At 45.2% G+C, this 21,096-nt stretch overlaps 1 protein-coding gene across 1 annotated transcript in view; it reads left to right on the top strand.

Moving 5' to 3' along the window:
* Positions 1-13,241: 13,241 nt before the first annotated feature.
* FAM107B (family with sequence similarity 107 member B) overlaps positions 13,242-21,096 on the top strand; it is a 75,847-nt gene continuing 67,992 nt past the window's right edge. The window contains exon 1 of the mRNA XM_036114228.2: positions 13,242-13,406. The gene's annotated coding sequence lies outside the window, so the exon portion shown is untranslated. The remainder of the gene's footprint in view (positions 13,407-21,096) is intronic.

The raw sequence follows: 21,096 nt of genomic DNA, 5'->3' as shown, positions 1-21,096 counted from the left end.
GCTTCTCGGGACATGGCTGTGCTCTGCCCGCCCTAACAGGACAACCTTCTCTTGGTTTTCATCTGACCTGCTCTGAGCTTATCGTTCTGTTTTTGTCTGCACTCAGATATGGATAAATGACTTTCGTGTTTCCTACCAATCGTGAAATTATGGTATGTTAAGCTTCACATGATAGAATGTATAATTTTATGTGAAATCATATTTGATGTGTACCAGATTTTTTTTTAAGACTGTGTCTCCTGCAGAGCATGACCCCTTTCTGAACAAGACCAGGGCTCTTTCTCACTTTGTGTTTCAAGGTTAAGAGTCCTGTGTCTTCCCCAGAGGTCAAAACCAGAGAGGGCCTTACCTTCAGGTGCAACCCCCCCTCCCTTTACAGATACGCTTCTCTTAATACACAACAACTGCTTAAGAGGAACATAACAAGGGGTGCCTGGGTGGTGAAGCCGGCTAAACATCCGACTCTTGGTTTCGGCTCAGGTCATGATCTCGGGGTGGTGAGGTTGAGCCTCAGTTCAGGCTCCATGCTCAGCAGGGAGTCTGCTTAGGACTCTTTCTCCCTCTGCCCCTCCCCCACCCATCTCTCACACGTGCTCTCTCTCTCTCTCAAATAAATAAATAAATCTTAAAAAAAAAAAAAAAAGGAACATAACAAGAATCACACACATGCCTCAACAGGAAGGTTTGTTTCCTGAGGCTTTCATTCATGGTAAAAACCAGGGATTGACCTTCAAAAAAAAATCTTAAAATATCCCGTGTCTTTCTCCCTGCCAATTTCCTTTTCCTCCCCGCCTCTCCATTTCCTCTTCTTCCCTGCCGCCCCATTCCTGTCCTAGTTAGCTCTTTCCTCTTCTTGCTCCCTTTTCTCCATCCTTCCCTCTCCCCTCACTTCTCTTCCTCCTCCTGCTCCCATCTGCCCACCTGACCATCTTCTGTCTACTTGATATTTTGTATTTTCCCTGCTCTCTTTGCAGTGAGACTGTGACGAGGGACCCAAGTGTATTTTTCATTAATGCTGTTCTTATTTAATAAGGTTTGGTGTTCTCCGATAAGCCTAGCAGAAAAACTCTACAAACTTGCCCACAGTATACTCACTGGGGGCTTCCACTTTCTTATGCCAGGCAGATGTAGGCAAGGAACAATACCCTATACTGGGTCTTGGTGTGGTTCCAGCTCATGCATATTCATATTTCCTACCTCATTAGTAGTCCCCTGGGCTTAACTCTGTGTCATCAGGAGAGCCCTGAGAATTGTGGAAATCTCAATTAAGACAATGCTCCTTGTCTTTTCATTGGCCTTGATATTTTTTGAAACACAAGTTTCCAATTGCTCCACAGAACTGCTAATCAGATTTCATTTCTATATATAAAAGTAAGTCTTAAGAACAGTTATTCCAGCAAATGTGCACTGTGCCCTAAGTTCAGCTTTATCAAAATTCCCAATAAAGACACTCAGTTCTGCATTCCACAAGAAGATTAAAATCATTTAAAAAAAATAATGTCTCTAAGGACCTTTGCATAACACAGCAGGGAAATACCTAACATCTTTTAGAAAGATTTAAAATAATGACTATAAAAATGTTTGGGAGGGAGGCGCCTGGGTGGCACAGTCAGTCAAGCGTCTGACTCTTGATTTTGGCTAAGGTCATGATCTCAGAGTCGTGAGATCGAGTGCCCTGTTGGGCTCCATGCTCAGCACAGAGTCTGCTTCAGATTTTCTCCATCTCCCTCTGCCCCTCCCCCCTGCAGCTCCCCTTGCACTCACTCTCTCTCTAAAAAAACAAAAATTGAAAAAATTGAAAAATCAAAATATTTGAAGAAATAATCTGTAAAGCTAAGGTTTTTTTGTGATTATGTCATATAATTGGGAAGTGATATAATAATACTTTAAGTCATTTTATCATAGTGATTTTTAATATAATTCAACAAATATCTAAAGCTCCTGTTATGGAGCTAAGCCCCGAGGGAATGAAAATGGCGTCTGCCCTCAAGATTTACAAGGGAATCAGGGAAAAAAGATATGCACAAAAAATCTTAATGTACAACAGATAACAAGTTTGTTATCTTCTTGAGTGTAGATGTTGTGCCTTTCATTTAACTTACACTCCTCTCAAATCTAGCTCAGTCCTTTACACACGGAGATACTTAATAAGTGTGTTAGAAAAACTAAGTGTTCTAAAAAGGAAATAATGCAAGCAATTAATGCAGATTACAAATGTTAGGGAAGGTCTCACGGAAGTAGGACTTGAGCTGAAACTTAATATATGGGTAAAATTTAGATCTGTTCAAAGGGAGAGGCAGAGCATTCTTGCCGGAGGAAAGAGCATGAATGAGATTCAGAGGTGGGAGCAAGTGTGCTGAGCAGGTGTGAGAGAAATCGGCTGGAGCAGAGTGTTCCCTCAGGGTTTAATGTTTAGAAAGCCAATAAACATAATCACTAATCCTCTCAATACAGGATCGTTCCCATCAGCTTAGGAAGAGCATACCAAGAATTACACACAGGCCTCAATAGGCCATTCATTTCTTCCACTTTAAAACCAAAACCAAACAGAACCTTTCTTGGCTCTATATTCCCCTCTCTAAAAAAAGTTGCCTCTAAGTCCTCTCCCTGAATCTCTCTTGAAGTCACCCCAGTAAGGCTCTCATGCCCACAGCTCCACCAAAGATACCTGGGTGGGTAAATCCACCCGTCAGGTCCCAGCCCCCAGCTCTATGGACCTGGACCTTCCAGCAGTGTTTGAGACAGGTGCCTGCTCTCTCCTCCTTGAACCACTGGCCTCGCCTGTCCGCCAGGACCATACTGTCCTGGTGTTCACTTATTCCTTGGCCATTCCCTCTCAGTCTCTTGTGCTAGTGTCCACCCATCTCCCTGACCCTGAAATGTGGGGGTGGCCCAGGGCCCGGACCTCACTCATTTCCTAGGTGATATATGCAGGTTGGTGTTCAGTATCATATGCCCACTGATGACATTTAAATTTATAGATCTGGCCTGGCGCTTCCCTCCTAGCTATAAACTCATATCCAACTACTTGTTGGTATCTTTGGATCACTAAGGGCATATCCCAAACTGAACTCCTGATACTCTCTCCCAAAGTGGTTCCTCTCAATAGCTTCCCCTTCTTAGAGAAAGGGAATTTCACCCTTCCATGGCCTCAGGCCAAAAACTTGGGCATCACCCTTGACTGTCTCTCCCCCTCCTTCCACATCTAATCCATTAGCAAATCCTGTTGACTCTACCTTCAAAATATTCATCATGTGGCCACTTCTCATCACTGGTTCAAAGCACCACCTTCTCTCTTCTGGATTAATACAAACGCCTTCTTTAGAAAAATTTATTTATTTATTTATTTATTTGAGAGAGAGAGCGCGAGAGCACAAGCGGCGCGTGTGGGGGGAGGGGCAGAGGGAGAGGACCCCCAAGCGGACTCCCTGATGATCACAGAGCCAGACGCAGGGCTCCATCTCAGGACCCATGAGATCACCACCTGAGCCAAAACCGAGAGCCGGACGCCCAACCGAACCACCCAGGCGCCCCCAAAGCCTTCTAAGCACTCTTCTACCTTTGCTCTCCGGCATTCTGTTTTCAACCCAGCAGCCTGGCGATCCCTTTAAAATGTGCATCAGACCAGGTCTCTCTTCTGCTCCCAACCTCCCAGTGGCTTCCCAGCTTATTCAGAGAAAAAGCCAGTCTCTTCCTGCGCTGGCCTATGGGGCCTTATATCATCTGTCCCTCCCGCCCTCCCACCTCCCCTTACCTCTCTGACCTCATCATCTCTCATCCCTCCTTGCTCAGGCCCTCCAGCCACACTGGCCTCCTGCTGTGCCTGGACTTTGCCGAGTGCGCCAGCCGCAAGACCTCTGCACCTGCTATTCTAGTAGCCCAGAGAGCTTGTCCTCCAGATGCCTGCACAAGGGACTCCCTCACGTCCTTCAGGTGTTTGCTTAGATGTCAGCGTCTCAGAAACCTTCCCTTGCTATCCTGTTTAACATTACACATTCCCACCACTGCTTTCTATCCCCTTCTCAGCTTTATTATGTGTTTCTATAGCATAGCAATAATGACCGCTCTCTGCATACTATTTGCTTTTCTATTTTTCTTTTTTCTTCCTTCTTTTCTTCCTCCTTTCTACCTTTCCTGTTTGATTCTCTCTTCTAGAATATACATCCCATAATGGCAGCGATTTTTTATGTTTTGTTCACTATTGTATTCTCAGGGAGTAGAACAGTGCCTGGAACAAAGAACGTGCTTGAGAAATATTGGTTAAATAAATGAATTAATCTGCCCTTTACTAATGAGAAAATGGAGTCTTAGAGAAGTGAATAATTTGGCCAAAGTCACTACGCTTGTAAGCCGGGGGTGTAAGATGCATAATAACGTCTGTTGGACTATGGACCTAACCATTGTAATATCTGGCTCTCTGTAGGCAAAGCAAGGATCTTTATCTTATACAAGCCATGGCACTCTTCTCCAAAGCATTTTGTATCATCTTATTTGAATTTCTCTATGACAATGAAAAATTTGATTTTTTCCCATTGTTGAGAGTTACAATTTGCTCAAAAGTAAATAAGGACTACAAAAGAAAATATTAATTCCAAATCCACATGATGATAGATTACTAAAAGTTTTACTTTTTGATTCAGTTCTATTTGGATAAGATAGGAAAAAAAATCAGGAATTAAATTAATCATCCAAAGTAGTACAATAGATCAAAAAAACTTCACAAAAGAAGAAATATCGTGAGTAATGTTGCAGTGAATGTGGAATACATATATCTCTTCAAGGTACTGATTTCATTTCCTTTGCATATATATCCAGAAGAGGGATTGCTGGATCATATGGTATTTCTATTTTTAAGAAATACATTTCTTAAAGAAAGAAGTAACTGAATTTTATTTTTATTTTTTTTGAGATTTTATTTAGTTATTTGACAGAGAGAGAGATAGTGAGAGCAGGAACACAAGCAGGAGGAGTGGGAGAGGGAGAAGCAGACTCCCCGCTGAGGAGGGAGCCCGATGTGGGGCTCGATCCCAGGACCCCAGGATCACAACATGAGCTGCAGACAGGCACTTAACCATCTGAGCCACCCAGGCACCCCTATGAGAAAATTCTAATTGCTGATCCAATTCATTGCAAGTTTATGGGACTCTCCAGGTTTCCTATTTAATCCTCTGTTGGTTGTATTTTTGTAGGAAGGTTTCCATTTCATCCAAATGTTCAAATAAAGTGGCTCATAGTGTTTCTGAATTCACTTTTTAGCCTTTGATTACCGATAGTTATGTGTCCATTTTCATTCCTAGTGTATTTTTTACTTGTTTTCTGTCTTTCTCTGTCTCTCATCATTTTGGACAGAGATTTGTCAATTGAATTGGTCTTTTAAAGAGAAAGATAGTTTCTTATATTTTTACAATTCCTTCTTTCTTTCTTTCTTTCTTTCTTTCTTTCTTTCTTTCTTTCTTTCTTTCTTTCTTTTTTTCTTTCTTTCTTTCTTTCTTTCTTTCTTTCTTTCTTTCTTTCTTTCTTTCTTTCTTTTGTCTTTTTAACTAGTAGTTTATGCTCTGATGAGGATGATAGCAGATGGTATAGAGCAGTTGCTGTAGAGAGGAATGACCTGGGGAAAGCAAGTGCGTGTCAAAGTACTGTTTCCTGCCATGTGCCTCAGCTGTTGACTTGCAAAAGGGTGGTCATTAGGGCAAAGCTGGAACCAGGACAGGGCAGGTTGTCCTGAGCAATGAGGGTGGCTGGCTGAGAGGTGAACGGGCAGAATTACAAAACACTTCCAGAAATTGCCTTCAGTTGCCTGAGAAGGACTCTGTCCTGTTATTCATTCTTCCTCTCTTTTTCCTTATAAAGTTTAACTCTTTATCAACATTATCCAGCCAAAGCTAACATTGTTAGAATTTTAGTTCATGTTAAATTATGGTGGGACAACTAAAGGAATGTTATCATTCAAAGAGCGTTTTTTCAAGCCCAGTAATCCTTAGCATTTCTAATGTGTGGGTGATACAATTCTCTAAGCAGAGTTAATAAGCAAACTTTCTCTGGCAAGATTTAACATTAGCTGCAATTTGGACTTTAGTTGTAAGCTCAGAATGGATGGAGCAGTCCTCCTCTCTAGCCAAGCCTGGATGGCAACAGAAATACTATTAATGCTATAATTTCCATATAGAAGAAACATGCACCTCCGTATATATGTATATACAAGTGCCATAATTTTTTCCCAAGTTTTAATTTAAATTCTAGTTAGTTAATGTTTAGTGTAATATGAGTTTCAGGTGTAACATTTAGTGATTTGACACTTACATGTAATACCTAGTGCTCATCACATTAAGTGCACTCCTTAATCCCCACCAGCTACTCAACCCATCCCCCTGCCCACCTGCCCTCTGGTAACCATCAGTTTACAGAAGATATAGATAGATATAGATATGGATAGAGATTGCTATAAAATCAGTAACTCTTTTTTTAAAATATTTTATTTATTTATTTATTTATTTGAGAGAGAGAGAGAGAGAGAGAGAGAGAGAGCAAGAGCAGGGGGAGAGGCAGAGGGCAAGAGAAAGGGAGAAGCAGACTATCCACTAAGCAGGAGCCCAACATGGGGCTCAATCCCAGGACCCTGAGATCATGACCCTAGCTGAAGGCAGACGCTTAACTGACTGAGCCACCCAGGCACCCCTAAAATCACTAACCCTTAAATCCGGAGGAGACAGCCTGCCGTGAGTTGAATATCTTGCCCCAAATCACAAAGCTAGCTGGTAGCAGAGCCATGATTGAAATCTCTTCTGTCCTAGCCTAGTCTTTATTCCATTGCTCTATGAACTTCTGTTACTGCATTGCTTAAAAGGTAGATGAGAATATTAAGTGGCATTCAACTAGTTATTACCAATGCAAGAGTTTTAAGGAATACTTTCTGTTAACAGAAATGTATGTGTCTGGAATGCATATCAGAAAGAAGAAAAGAAAGTTGGAGCGAAATGTAGAACGTTGTCAGTGAACTGGTTGGTTTTACACGTTAGTTATTTGAATTAGGAAACATATAGGAATTACCTTTATTGTGCTCAAATATGAGATGATGGTTTGTTTACTCATTAATATCTACTATTAAGATACCTTAGTATTTTTGATAGGATGAGGGTTTAAAAGTTTTTCTCCCTCTCTTTGCTTTTTAGAGATTTTTGTTTTCATATACAGGAAGACCCTCAGGAAATCCTCTTTTCTGGTGCTGGATTCATGTGAAGAAAAAGACATAAAACTCTATCTTCACATCATTCAGGAGTTCTTTATGTGGCTAACAGCTGTTTCTCTTGATTCTTAGGTGATATTTAGCTAGATTTTAATCACTATTTTATAGAGTCCCTTTGATTTTAAAATTATCAGTAAAAAAAGCAAGTGTTTTATAAAAACTAAATTAAGCATTTTAAGCAACACATTTATTATAAATTTTGAAATTAGAACTCTTAAACTTTAAACTCCCTAGAAATGGCAGAGTGTTCAGTGACGTTATGAATTATAGCTCTGTTGTAGAGTTTGCAAAATGCTTTGTAGCAGATTAACTACTAAAGGGGAGAAAACTCATTTTTATTATTGGTGCTATTAGCGTATTTAATGAAGTGGCTCCACTCTTTTGCTCACAAATGCTCATGCAAAGAGGCTATTTTAATATAAGTGCTCATGATGTTGCTTATAGCACATTCTTTTTGATTTGGGTTTATCTTCTGATCCTTTCTAGATACTACTCATTTTATTTTATTATTATTATTATTTTAAATTTTATTTATTTATTTGTCAGAGAGAGGGAGAGCACAAGCAGGGGGAGTGGGAGAGGGAGAAGCAGGCTCCCCGCTGAGCAAGGAGCCGGATGTGGAGCTCGATGTGGGGCTCGATGTGGGGCTCGATCCCAGGACCCTGGCGATCATGACCTGAGCCGAAGGCAGATGCTTAACCGACTGAGCCACACAGGCGTCCCGATACTACTAATTTTAAAAGGTACCTACATCTAGGTATGCTGTGAAGAGATTTTGCAGAGGTAAGGAAGAGATTTTGCAGAGGTCAAATCAGTTGACCTTAAGATAGGGAGGTGATCTGGGTCAGGCCTGGTCTAATCACCCTAGCACTGTAAAGGAGTCTAGAGGCAGAGATGGAGGAAGATAGAGGAGGAGGGAGACAGAGATAGGAAGCATGAGAAGGGTTTGATGTGCCTTTGCTGACTTGATAATGGAAAGAGCCACGTGGGAAGGCATGTGGGCAGCCTTTAGAATCTGAGAGAGGCTCCTAGTTGACAGCCAACAAGGAAACGGGGACCTTAACCTTAATCTTAGAGACTGGACAAACTGGACAAACAAGGAACTGCATTCTGCCAAGGGGACCTTTGTGCTCCAGATGTGAGGAGCCAGGGCTCTGCCAAGTTCCTGATTTTGGCTTTGGGGGACCTTGAGCAGAGAGCCCAGCCAGGCCATGCCTCCATAAAGCAAAGATGAGCTGATATATTGGTATTGTCTCAAGTTGCTAAGTGTGTAGTAATTGGGTATGCGGCAATAGATCATACACTGATTTGGAATTTGGTCAAGCTTAGCTTCTTTAGAGAGCTAAAGCCGTTTTTCCCTCCAGTCTCATTCTTAGCTGAAAGCAAAAATGAATAAGCAGAAATTATGTCTTTGCTTTGCCAGTACCAATTTATGGAATCTGTTGTTTTGAGCTTTATGTTCCATTGCAGGTGGCTTTTCGCTTGTTTATAAATCAGAATGATTTCCCTTGAGACTATTGTTCTCAGCTGTCACAGTTACCCTTCACTGTGTAGTTCCTCAGCTCTGATTCGGGGCGGGGAAGATTATTTGCAGGGATGACCACCATGACTCCTCCTATCCTAGGATCCGGGTACTCAGTTCCCTTTGTAATGTGACCCCTGCTTTTACTATCAAGGGGTGGAAGCTGTTTTGCCTGAAGCTCGGATTAGGGCTGGCTCTGTGCTATTTTTGAATGATCAAGTGTCTCAGAATGACCTGGAGGCTAGACCTCCTGGGGCCTTACAGCTTTCCTCTTCCACCCTCTTGGATATCGCTGCCCCGTGAGGAAGTCCCAGCAATCCTGCTGAGAGGCTATGTGGAGGGCATCTGAGGCACACAAGCAGACAGCTTCAGTCAATATTTGGACTTTGAGGCCGCCCAGGACAAGCTGGTCTCTGGCAGGCCTCCCATCTGACGGCAAACACATGATAGAGCCTAGCTAAGACCAAATGGAGCTAATCCCAGCTGGTTGTGGTCCACATTGCCAGCCCGTAGCATTGTGAGCAAATCATTTGTTCTTATCTTAAGCTACTAAGTTTTGAGGTATTTTTTCCTATAGTAATAGTTAACTGATACAGATAGTAAAGAATATGACTTTAAAAATACTATTTTAAAATTAAAATCTTACTTCTTTTTTAAAGATTTATTTATTTATTCCAGAGAGAGAGAGAGGCAGAGGGAGAAGGAGATTAGCAGGTTGCCTGAGAAGGGCTCTGTCTCCCAATAGGGAGACCACGACCTGAGCTGAAATCAAGAGTTGGATGCTTCACCGACTGAGCCACCCAGGCGCCCCTAAAATTTTATTTCTTTTTGAATGGATTGTCTGTTCAAACGTCTGTGTACACAGCACAAAATTTAAGATACAAAAGAGTATACACATAAAAATGAATCTCCTGCCCCCTGGGCACTGTGAAACCTTTCTCACCTCTTTGGAGCCCTTCAGGCTAACAGGGCATAAAGTAACAATTCAAGATTGTGCCTAGAGAAAAGAGACCAAAGAAGGAGATAAAGACAACATATCTTATTCCAAATTGATTTGCTTTGCTCTACTTTATGTCCCCAAATGTACATCCCTGCTTTCTTCAGTTTTCCTTAGGAGTAACTTTAAAAGGCCTCCAGATGTCAGAGCAACAATGAGGTTAAAGTTGAGTGTAGGGTGATCTTGTGGGTGAGTATTATAGGATAGGAAATTATCAACTATGTTTTCCAGTAATGTCAGGTTAGGGACTCTATCACCAATAGACTAAGTGACTCAAAACCTTTCAGAGGAATATTTTCTTGGTATTGTATTTGGAGAAAGCGAGTGAGGAAAGGCCCTCCATGCCACCTGATAATCCATGTCAGCCCAGGAGCAGAAATCCAAGCAGGGCACAGTAGGTGCCTAGGCCACTGACCTTTCCTGGAGTCCTGTCCACATCCAGAATGTGGAATCTACAGGACATCAGACTCGGGCTGAGAGTTTGGTGTTACCTGACCTAACCCTGGGAAGTCTGCTCATGCCCTGAAAATCTAAACGCATTCATTCTTCAAACATCTACCATGCACCTACTATATTCCAGGCACTGTTGGTACATGGTATGAGTACAAACATAAATATCACTCTAGTCCCTAACCTTAAAGTTCTTCTGGGCTCTACCCACAGAAACTCCAGGAGCCCCAAACCAAACTGGATACTTGATCCTACCTGGATCAAAATTCCCCTAAGATTCCAAGAATGTGAAATATTTAGCCCCAAATAGTGGACTCAGTAAATGGGTGTGGGTGTCTTTTCTTTTAAGAAGGCTTTGACTCAAGAAATTCAAAGAAAAGATTGATCTCTTCTTACTGGTTTTGTTTAAATTATGTTTCCTGATACAAGGGCAGGGTAATGACAATGAAACTGTGGACATGTATACCCCAGACTATGGGAAGAGATACATATTTCCATTCCTCTCAGAGGGCAGGGGAAATACTATGTGGTCACTTATCACATCCAGACACTCTGCTCACTGTCCTGGCATCACAGAAGTTTGCCCCAGGTTGCTTTAAGGGGACATTACAGGCTCACTGGTGGGTTAGTGCTTTTCCAAGGTTAGAATCTAGAATTTAATGCATGCTTCTTATATTAGTTTGCTCAGGCTGCCATAACAGTGGCTTAAACAACAGACATTTATCTTCTTACAGTTCTGGAGGCTGGAAGTCCAAGATTAAGATGCTGGCAGGGTTGGTTTCTGGTGAGGCCTCTTCCTGGCTTGCACATGGCTGCTTTTTGGCTGTGTCCTCACATGACCTCTTCTCTGGGTGTCTTAGAGAGAGGGAGAGAGAGAGAAATCTCTGGTGTCTCTTCCTCTTCTTATAAGGTCACCAGTCCTACCAGATTAGGTCCCCACCTTTATGACTTCATTTAACCTTAATTACTTCCCTAAAGGCCCTATCTCCAAATGCAGTCACACTGAGGGTTAGGGGTTCAACATATGAACTTGGTGGAGGGGGGGACACAATTCAGTTCCCAACACTTTTTATATGCCAGCTACTATGTTAAGCAGGAGGTGTATATCATTACATAATGACATATGTATCAAGTGTAAACTCTGTTCAAGGAGGACATATATTTATAATACAGAGCAATAATTACCAGGCTGTGCTAGGCATGAGAGGGGCAGAAAAGGTCCATCCAGTTTGAACAAGTCAGGGAAGGCTTCTCAGAGGAATGGGTGTCAGAGAGGAGAGGAACCCTTGTGGGGGCAGAGTGGGGTGAAGGTATGCTAGGCAGAGGGGAGGCATGTGGAAGAGCATAACAGGCGACAGATTCTTTCCTCCAGTCTTTCTATTCACAGAGCAGGGCCATTTAGCAAATATAGCACTCTGGCTGAGTGAGGCCGTGGGCGTCTGGGGGATGAAGAACATACGGAAGAGGTCAAGGTGATATCAAAATTAGACTGCCCCTACAGGATACTGTAGCAACGAGCTTGGACTTGATTATGTAGTAGGAATTGGGCACTTGTTCGAGGGTTTTAACTTGAGCAGATTTGCACTTGGAAAGTTCCCTGAGAAGTAGTTTGGAGGAAAAGAGTGTGTGATTGGAAGCTGGGGAGAGTTGGGAGACCACAGTGTGATGGCAGACACAAAAGGCCCACTGTGGCAGTGTTGGTGGAATGGGGAGATGGGTATCTAGGCCTCCTGTAGGATTTCTAGGACTTGGGATTGGCTTCCATGTGGGGAACGAAGGTAAAAATCTAGGCTGGATCCCAGGTTCTGGTCTGGGAACAGGCAGACCCTCAGTTAATTACAGAAACAACAACAATGCAAGGACAGGGAGAGAAGAAAGATGTGTAGGAAAACACTATGGATAAAGTTCACACAGGTTAGTTTCTTGGGCTGGGAAGGAGCTTCTTTCTCTCTAAATCCGGTGGCAAGTGATTCCTCCCCTCGATGGGCTTCAGGGATGTAGGGATGGTCAGGCCCTTAAAGAGTTGTGGCTTTAGAGTATCTTTGGAGTAAATAATTTGCTTACCGAAAATCATAATTGATATGACTGTTCCCTGTGATCATAACCCAAGCTGTTTTAGTCAGAAAAACTTCCCAATAAATAAAGCCTTATTCATCTCTTGCCAAGAAAATTAAAAAACTTTTGATCTAAAATCCACCAACCAGCTGGCCTCGTTTGCTACTCTGAATTAGATATTTCTCATTTTTGTTCGATGTCGTGATTCAGGTACACGGTAATCTGAGTTTTAGGGTTGGGCAAGAAGCAATTTGCGGTAAGAGAGCTGTAAAAAACGAAAATAAGAGAGGGGAAAAAGGAGGTGAAAAACCTTTCCTCCTTGCGCACAAATTAAATCTCCAATTACTCTTTGATGAATGGGGACAGGGAAGGAATATGAGTAAATTTCCAGGTCACTGGGTTTCAAGTCCTGGTTTGACAGTAAATTTATACAATTCCAACAAATCTGTTTCCTTTTCCTCCCTGATTCCTTTTGAGTTTTCTTCTGTGACGTATTTGCAGGATTTCAATGGGGAGAGTCTCGCTAAGCCTCACAAGCATGGAGTGGAGATGGGGGCCAGACACCCACCAGCGAGTACGTGAGAGAGACAGAGACAGATGGGGAGAGGGAGGGAGAGAAAGATCTTTAATAGTGGGCCTCGTGATCCTACTCCTGCCACCTTGGAGTCCCCATTTCTGTCTCTCATCGGGTGACACTTAGTATTTTTCTTCCAACCTTCCCTCTCTTCTTTCCAAGTTTCTGAAGCCAACCAAACTCAAACAACAGAAGGAAAACCTCCCGGAACCGAATCCTCCGACTTTCTCCGAGCTCCCGCCTGGCCTGGCGCACTCCCCTCGAGGCCGCGGCGGTCCGGAGCGCGGAGCCCGCAGCCAGCGCGGCGGGGCGGGGCCTGGGCGGAGCCTGGGCGGGGCTTCCGCAGTCGCACCCCGCCCCCAGCCCTGCCCCGCCGCTTAATTCGGATGCGCGGGGCCGCGGGGTGTGAAAGAGCCGCCCTGCGCTGGACGGGCCGCCGCTACCGTCAGAGCCGCCGCCCGTGCCGCCTCGGGGCCGCCCTGAGCAGCCCGGCCGCTGGGCGCCGCCGCGGCCGCCCGGAGCGAACGCCGGGGAGGGAGCCGCGCGCCTTTGTGAGCGCGCCGAGGTAGGTTCGCCTCCCGCACTTACTTTGCACACAAAGACTGGGAGCTCGGGGTAGGCGGGTATCCGCCGGGGAGACTGCGCGGCCGCCCGCCCAGCCCCGACCCCCGGCCCGAGGGACCCCAGGGCGGAAGGGGCCGCCGGCTTTCCCTCCCCGCGGCCGGCCGTCAGCGCGGCGCGGGCGGTGGGGCGGGGGTCCCTGCGTGCGCGGGAGGAGGACGCGCAGGGGGGTGGGCGTGCGGGGAGCCCCGGCCACCCCGCGCCGTGCCCGGGGAGGGCCTGGGGTGCAGGGCCGGGGCGTGGCAGGGCCCGGCGCCGTGGCCCCCGGCCCGAGGGGCGCTGGGGAGGCGGGGGGCGCTGCGAGGAAGGGGAGCCCAGGCGGCCGCTCCGCTCGGCTTATTGTTGCTTCCTCGGCCCTGAAAATGGAGAGACCCTGCCTGGAGCTGGTGCGCTGCCCACCCGGAGCGCCGCGCGCGGCCAGATGCCGAGCCCTAGGCGCCCGGTTCGCCCCTCGCTGCGCGGGCGCGCTCGGGGTGGTCGGAGCGGGCTCCGGGGTCAGAGCGAGCCTGTGCCTGGGCAGACAAAGGAGGGGCCGCGGGGGGTTTTCCCCACTGGTTTAAAGGTGACTGTCGCACTGTTTCCAAACAGTCTGCAAGTAACTTTTCCATTTTTGACTCTTTTACGTTCCCACTCTTCCAGTAAACCCAGCATGTTGGGTGGCGTCTGCAACCCGAGAAGTCCTAAAAATTGGGTTCCCATAATTTCTCTCCAAGCATCTTCGGGTCCCTTGGGGATGGCACGGCTATGTATGGCCAAGTTTTGACATGCTGCGTAGGGGATGGTAACAGCCCCCTCTGAAATGTGGAGGGAAATGCTGTTGAGAGGGTAAATTGCAGATCTTTAATCTCTGCAGCAAGGTACCATACCCTTCCTTCCTCAAAAAAACAAAAAACAAAAAACTTCAGTCAACGATAGTAGAGCTACGTTATTTGAGTAGAATGAGTATGATATTAAAGGGAAATACAGAAAAACGGGATGAGGCTTGTTAAACTTTACATTCTTTAACTTGAGGATTTCTTGCTAACAGGTATGTTAGTTTTTTCCTCTTACCACGTCCCCCTGGCCATTATTTTGGAGATACTAGCTGTCCAAGTTGATTTAAGTTGAAATAGTACCTCAGGTGCCTGTCTGGAGATTTCTTAGTGGTAGGAGTTTCAAGTTTTTTAAAACTTAAGTATAGAATGATGTATGTTTATTATAAAATTGAAAAAATACAGAAGAGAAGGTCACTTATGCCTACCACCCAAACACACCCTCAGGGTGAAGGCATCTTAGCTTGATTTATGGCTTGGCAGCCGCGGTATAATTGTTTGAGAGAGAATCTGTGTGTGTGTGAATAAATGGAGTTACTGGTTCTTAATCTTCACCAGTCACATCAGACTAAAATATACCAAATAACCATAGTCTACCATAGTGGTTTGCCACTTTAACACAGGATTAATACCAACAAGTTGTCTGAAATGTATTTTCTTACAGCCTTAAAATAACTACCTGTACAGAAGGCGGAAGGGAAGAAATAGGAAAAACAAGGTACTTTCCACTTAATTTGGAAGAATAAACCAACAGAAAAGTTTTAGGGATTGTGTTCTTTAGATTTCAGGAATAGTTTTGGATTGACTATTTTTTTTAATAAAAAAAATTTCAGCTTATAAAATATTTAAAAAGCAAAATTCTGCGATTGATGAGAAGTATGTGATGGAAAGACACTCTTTTTTTGTAGAACAAGGAATGACAGAGGTTTTATAGCCAGATATATGTTTACTTCTGAAAGTAAAAAAAGGATTTCCCCTTGAGTAGCGAGTGGTTTGGAGTGTGTGTGTTCTGTAAAAAAAAGAAAGCCAAAAAATAACACATTGTTCAAATGTAGATTTGTCACTGAGTGCTTTTGTTATTACATACCCTTATTTTCCACTTGTAAAATTTTCGGACGTTTCATTTCTCCAATTTCCACTTGTAAAAGTTTTGGACATCTTCATTACTCCATGCAAAGTAAAAAGAGGTCTTGGAGGCAACTGTGTAGAAGTAGATCGATCCTGAGGATGATGCAATCAATACTTTTCTAAGTCAGAAGAATTTACAAGAAGGAAGTTGTGGCTTTGTACTATCAGGTGCAGTCTTTGTTCCTGTGCCTGACTTGGGGCTCCTTAATCTGCATACAGGCTTTCAGGGAGCTTTTGCCCCTGTAAGTAAGTAGTGACTTGTAAGTCCCGAGTGTGAAGTGTATGGTGCGAAGTATGTCGTCTGCTGTAATGATTCGCGTTCCTTCAGAATCAAGGGGACCTTATTTATCAGAATTTTTAGATACTGTTTTTCAACCCTCCTGTGGCCTTGGACACCATAAGCACTGTAAGCATTGTAAGCCCAGCTGGAATAGAGGTCAGAGTTGAGTAGCTTTGCCTTTTTTCTATGATGTTGCTTCGAGGGGAGGAGAGAAAAGTTTGGGGTTGGTCCTGTGTCGTGGACTTGCTATGGCTGTTTGTGACGGCCAGCGTCTTGCCCACCTCCCCCCCCCCCCCCCCCCCCCCCCCCCCCCCCGTGGACTGCAGAATCCATTCTTGGGCTGTTTAAAAGGAGACTTGGTTTGCGTTTTCGAGAAGTGCTATGAGAAATCCTGTTCCTGAACTGTGGTAGGGTGGATGCTCTTACTCATTCCTTTCTTTGTTTTCTTAATTGTTTAAAATGTCACAAGATAGAGGGAGAAAATTTATACTGATTTTCTTTGGGAGTGGTTGAGGGGTGGAAGACTTTTCTCTGAAAAGAGGGACCCTAGTAGATTAGTAATGTGGCTTTAGTGTTATTAGTGAGGTCTTGTCTGCACCTTCTCCTCTCCAGGATTCTGTGCACAGAATGTGTTTTAAAATGGGTCAGGAGGCGCGCCTGGGTGACTCAGTTGGTTAAGCGTCTGCCTTTGGCTCAGGTCATGATCCCGGGGTCCTGGGATCGGCCTTGGGCTCCCTGCTCAGCGGGGAGTCTGCTTCTCCTTCTGCCCCCCTCCCCCCCACCTGCTCGTGCCTCCTCTCTCTCTCTCTCTCAAATAAATAAATAAAATATTTCAAAAACTTAAAAAAAAAAAGTTGTTTAATGACTGATGTTAAGAGCTGTGAATTAAGGTAACTGAAAGAATGATGGAAATCACAGCTAAAGCTGAGGGGTCGGGTTTCTGACTAAAAGGTGAAGGCTGGGGAGAGGCCCGGGAGGGAAATGCACGTCACTTGCTCAGGGCTGATCAGTTAAGAGCCTGGTGGTGGTAGGGGTGTGGCTGAACACAGGAAGAGGACTGTTCATTTTTGTCTAGAGTGTGGCTTTCCAGTGTGGAATCCAGGAGAGACAGGGAAACTATGGTATTGTTTTCATGTTCTTGCTGGAGGTAAACCTCAAGGCCAGGGGCCCTTGGAAGCCGGTTGTGGTGGGGACACGGGGTCCTGAGCTGTTCTGAAGGCTTCCCAGGAGCTGAGGGCTAGTGTCATGCAGGGGAGGGGGGTAACTGACTACAACTATGCCTAGCAGAAGGTCTGTTACAAATGAGAAGATAAGACAGGGTTTGTGGAGAACTTGTGGAAAGACTTCCCTCATGTTTTTCAAACTCCGGTGAACTGTAGGAAGGAGAATGGAGGGGAGAGGTTCAGAAAAAGGAAGGAATGTTGCCTTAACAGCAGGTGGACGCTTTAGCCCGTCGGCCGAGGATTTCACTGGAGGGGAAGCAGTGGGCCTCGAGTGTGGTAGAGCTGTACCCCCAGTCCGTGCTGTGTGGTGCTGTGTGCAGGGGGAAGTGGGAGGGAGGCATGGTTTGGTGACAGTAATGTTCCCCCCACACAGCCAAGTCTTGGGGTTCTGCGGTGTGAAGAAAACGCCCATTAAAAAAAAAAGAACCCCCCCACCCCTACCCTTTAGAGGCCTTGAAACATCAAGGGCCTCTAGGCTGTCCACAGTGCTTTTCCTGCTTATGCTACTGAATCATAAATTCAGTCATTAGACCCAGAAGTCTTAAATGGGGGGATGCCCAGCCTATGCAACCTTCTGGGTTGAGTCATGTGTTGTGAAGTCTCCTCCAGAAACAGGATTGAGAAAATGCAGGTTACAGACCAGCTCTCTGCTTCCTGGCTGGTTGTAGGTAGATGTGGTTTGGAGGGTTCTTGGTTATCCTTGTTGTCAGTGCCGACTTGTGTTGCCCTGGAGCGTCTACGGGGTATTGCCCTGCTCAGTCCCAGCCTTGGGCTAGAGAGTGCGACTGGGGAATGGGATGCCTTTCTTAATGTGGTGCACGGGAAGCCAGACACCTGTGAATCAGAATCCAGGCCCCAGCTTTGTGACCTGCAGCAAGTCGCAGAACCCCTGGGAGCTCCAGTATTCTCATGTGGGAGATGAACTTAGTAAGACCTACCTCCCCAGCACGGCAAGGGCAAATGCAAGGTCACGAAGGCCCAAACATACAGTTCCCGAGACATGGGCATTAGGCTGTTGTACCGTTGCCCACAGTCTTTACTCCAATTTCTAGTAACTCCGCAGCAGTGGTGCCAAGATGCTGACGAAGGACACGTAGGGAAGGGTGAGGGACTTCTCCCCTTCTCTCTTCGCCTGGCTCCTCAGGATGCCGTCATATCTCAGGAGTGTTGTAAAGATAACCTGGCTTTGATATGAGAAATGACACGTTCTGTTACATCCTTGGACACAAGGTTTGTCATAATAAAGTGTATAGGAGAGACGGCTGTGACTCTCATGTAAACTTTTCTGTCATTATTAACATTTAAAACTCAGCACACTCCATGAGAGTTAAGGTTACAACTCACATTTTATCTGGGCCTGTTGCATGCTAAGGAGCTTACGAAACTATACAGTCGTATTATAAACTCCTGCAGTATGAATAATCAGAAGTTGTTTATGAGTGTCTAATGTGGATGACTTCAGATTTCCATGTCCTAGAGGAAGTTGTGGATATGTATATGTAGAAAGACTTTCTTCATAATATTCTTTTCCCTTGTAACTTAATGGCATTTAAAATAGCTAAAGCTGTGGTCAGAGTTCTTATTTTTCTTGCTGTTTTTAATGGATGCACAGAGTAATATAGTGTAGTGTGTGGGGGGGAGAGAGACCTGGATTTAAAAAATTTTCAGAATCTTAAATGCAAGCTCCGCATTAATTAGTATGATTTTTTGAGCAGGTCATTTATGTCCGGTTTTCTACTTCCTCATCTGTAAACTGGACGTAATCACCCTTGCTGACCTCTTAGAGCTGTCTTGAGGGTGAGGTGAAGCTTGCACGCTTTATAGCTGGTGGAGTGGTCCCCTGATAAGTTGTCATCCAAGGGACTTCCCTGTGGTTCTGTGGCACCCGGGCCACTCCTTTAGGACAGGGGTGGATCTTTGAAGGCAGAGGAGACAGAGAACGGACAGTTAGGGAAGATCAGCTGCAGCATCCTTTAGGTTTCTGCCGAAGTGAGAACATGTTACTCTGTGCTTGTGGAAAGGAGGCATCTTGAAGTACTAAAGTGTCACACTTAGAGTTCACCCGGGTTAGCCTGTCGACCTAGGAGGGCTTCCATATTCTTTTTTTTTTTTTTTAAGATTTTATTTATTTATTTGACAGAGAGAGAGACAGCGAGAGAGGGAACACAAGCAGGGGGATTGGGAGAGGGAGAAGCAGTCTTCCGGCTGAGCAGGGAGCCCGATGCGGGGCTTGATCCCAGGACCCTGGGATCATGACCTGAGCCGAAGGCAGACGCTTAACGACTGAGCCACCTAGGCGCCCTGGGCTTCCATATTCTCATCTGTGAAATATAATAACAGTAAACATAGTAATATTATTTTTATTATTACCAACTTACAGTTCTCGAGGACTTCCTACCTGGCAGGCATTGTGCTAAGTGCTTTATGAGATTTCTTCATCCAGCAAGTATTTAACGAATTTTCCTCTATGCCAGGCTCTGTGCCAGACTCTGGGGTCCGTGGCTGGGACAGTGGGCAGGACTGACGAAATCCCTGCCTGCGTGGAGTTTTCATTCTAGCGGGAAGACAGACAGTGTGTGATTCCAGGGAGCGTCAGTGCTATAAAGAAACCAATCAGGGAAAGGGGCTGGAGTCTAGCAGGGGAGGAAGTGGTGTTTTTCATAGGGCAGGGCCCATCTGGGGAGGATAAGTTGAGATCTCAAGGAAGGAAGTGATGAGCCTCGCCCCCATCCGGCTGTGTAAGGGCAGGTGCAAATAACAGCTCAGAAGCAAGAGGAGCTTGCTCTTGGGGAAGGGCAAGAAGGCCCTGGTGGATGGAGCCAGTTGTGGGGGGTGGGGTGGGGAGGAATATGAGGTGGGGTCCAGGATGGGCATTGGATCATGTGGGGCCTGAAGGCCATGGTCTGGTCAGTCGTGGGAGGGCTCTGAACAGGGGATGGTAGAGCTTGGCCTTATGTTCTCTACATACCTCTTTGGCCTGGAGTGCAGTGGTAACTGCAGAGGGTCCAGAATGGAAGTCCAGAGACTCCAGAGTGGGAGGCTTTTGTGAGTCCCCAGGGATGTTGTGATGACTGGGATGGGACTGGTGAGAAGTGGTTGGGTACCTGATGCAGTTTGAAGATGGAGCCATCGGGACTCACTAATGGATTGGAGCTAATATTCGAGAGGGAGAGGAGTCATGAGGGACATCCACACTTTTAGCCTCAGCAGCTGCATGAAGGGTGGCACCATTTATTGATATGGGAAACCAGGAGGGGCCAGGGGAGGGTGATGTAACGCTCACAGCAGCCTCTGAGAGTAATACTGTTACGATTCCCCTTTCACAGATATGGAAACTGACACTTAGAGAAGTGAAGAGTTTGCCCTGAAGTGAATGAAGCTGGGTCAGGATTGGGATCCAAGTCTGATCCTCGCCCAAGCTCGAATTCTCTACCATTTCTGCTGTACTCTATAAAATACCTGAATTCGCTATTATCACGGAGTGGTATGAAAATGCCTGTGTGAACACTCTGGAAACACATCTCTTTTTTATGTCAGTGTGGCTTTATTGAGGTATAATTTCCATTCCCATAATTCACCCATTGGCAGTGTGCGGTTCTATAGTCTTTAGTAGATTTACGCAGTCGAACAACCATCACCCCAGTCCTCTTGGAGATTTTGCAGTTGGTTCCTGTTCCTATCCCCATTCTTAGGCAACCACTCATCTTCTGTCTCTAGAATTTTGCTTTTTCTAGAAATTTCACCCTCAGAGAATCATATAAGATGTGGCCTTTTGTGTCCGGCTGTGTTCGTTTTAACAGAACGTGTTTTAGTTCATCCACTGTTGTGCCATGCATCCGCTTTTGAGGAATGTGTTTTTCCTTTTGTCAGGAGGAGGTGCTCTGTGCTGATGAGAATGATTTCCATGAGATGGGTCAGTAGTATTGCCTGGCATTTACTGAGCATTTACTATTATGCGGGGCGTGGCAGTGTTCATTGTCTTCTCTGATCTTCCAAGGGACTCTTTGAGGCAGGTAGCATTATTAGTGTTGGATAAATGAGACACTAAAGCACAGAGAGATTAAAAAGCTTGCCCAAGGTTACCATGAAAGCCGGGATCACACTCGGGCCTTCTCCCTCAGAACCATGTCTGTGTTCCCTGTGTCGATACCGCGTTTGGCTTCTTAACTTCAGAAGGGGTTTGGGAGTAAT

The sequence above is a fragment of the Halichoerus grypus genome, chromosome 6 (genome assembly GCF_964656455.1).
Source record: "Halichoerus grypus chromosome 6, mHalGry1.hap1.1, whole genome shotgun sequence".
Taxonomy (NCBI): domain Eukaryota; kingdom Metazoa; phylum Chordata; class Mammalia; order Carnivora; family Phocidae; genus Halichoerus; species Halichoerus grypus.
Note: the sequence above shows the minus strand (reverse complement) of the source record. Positions and strands in the feature narration are given on the sequence as shown.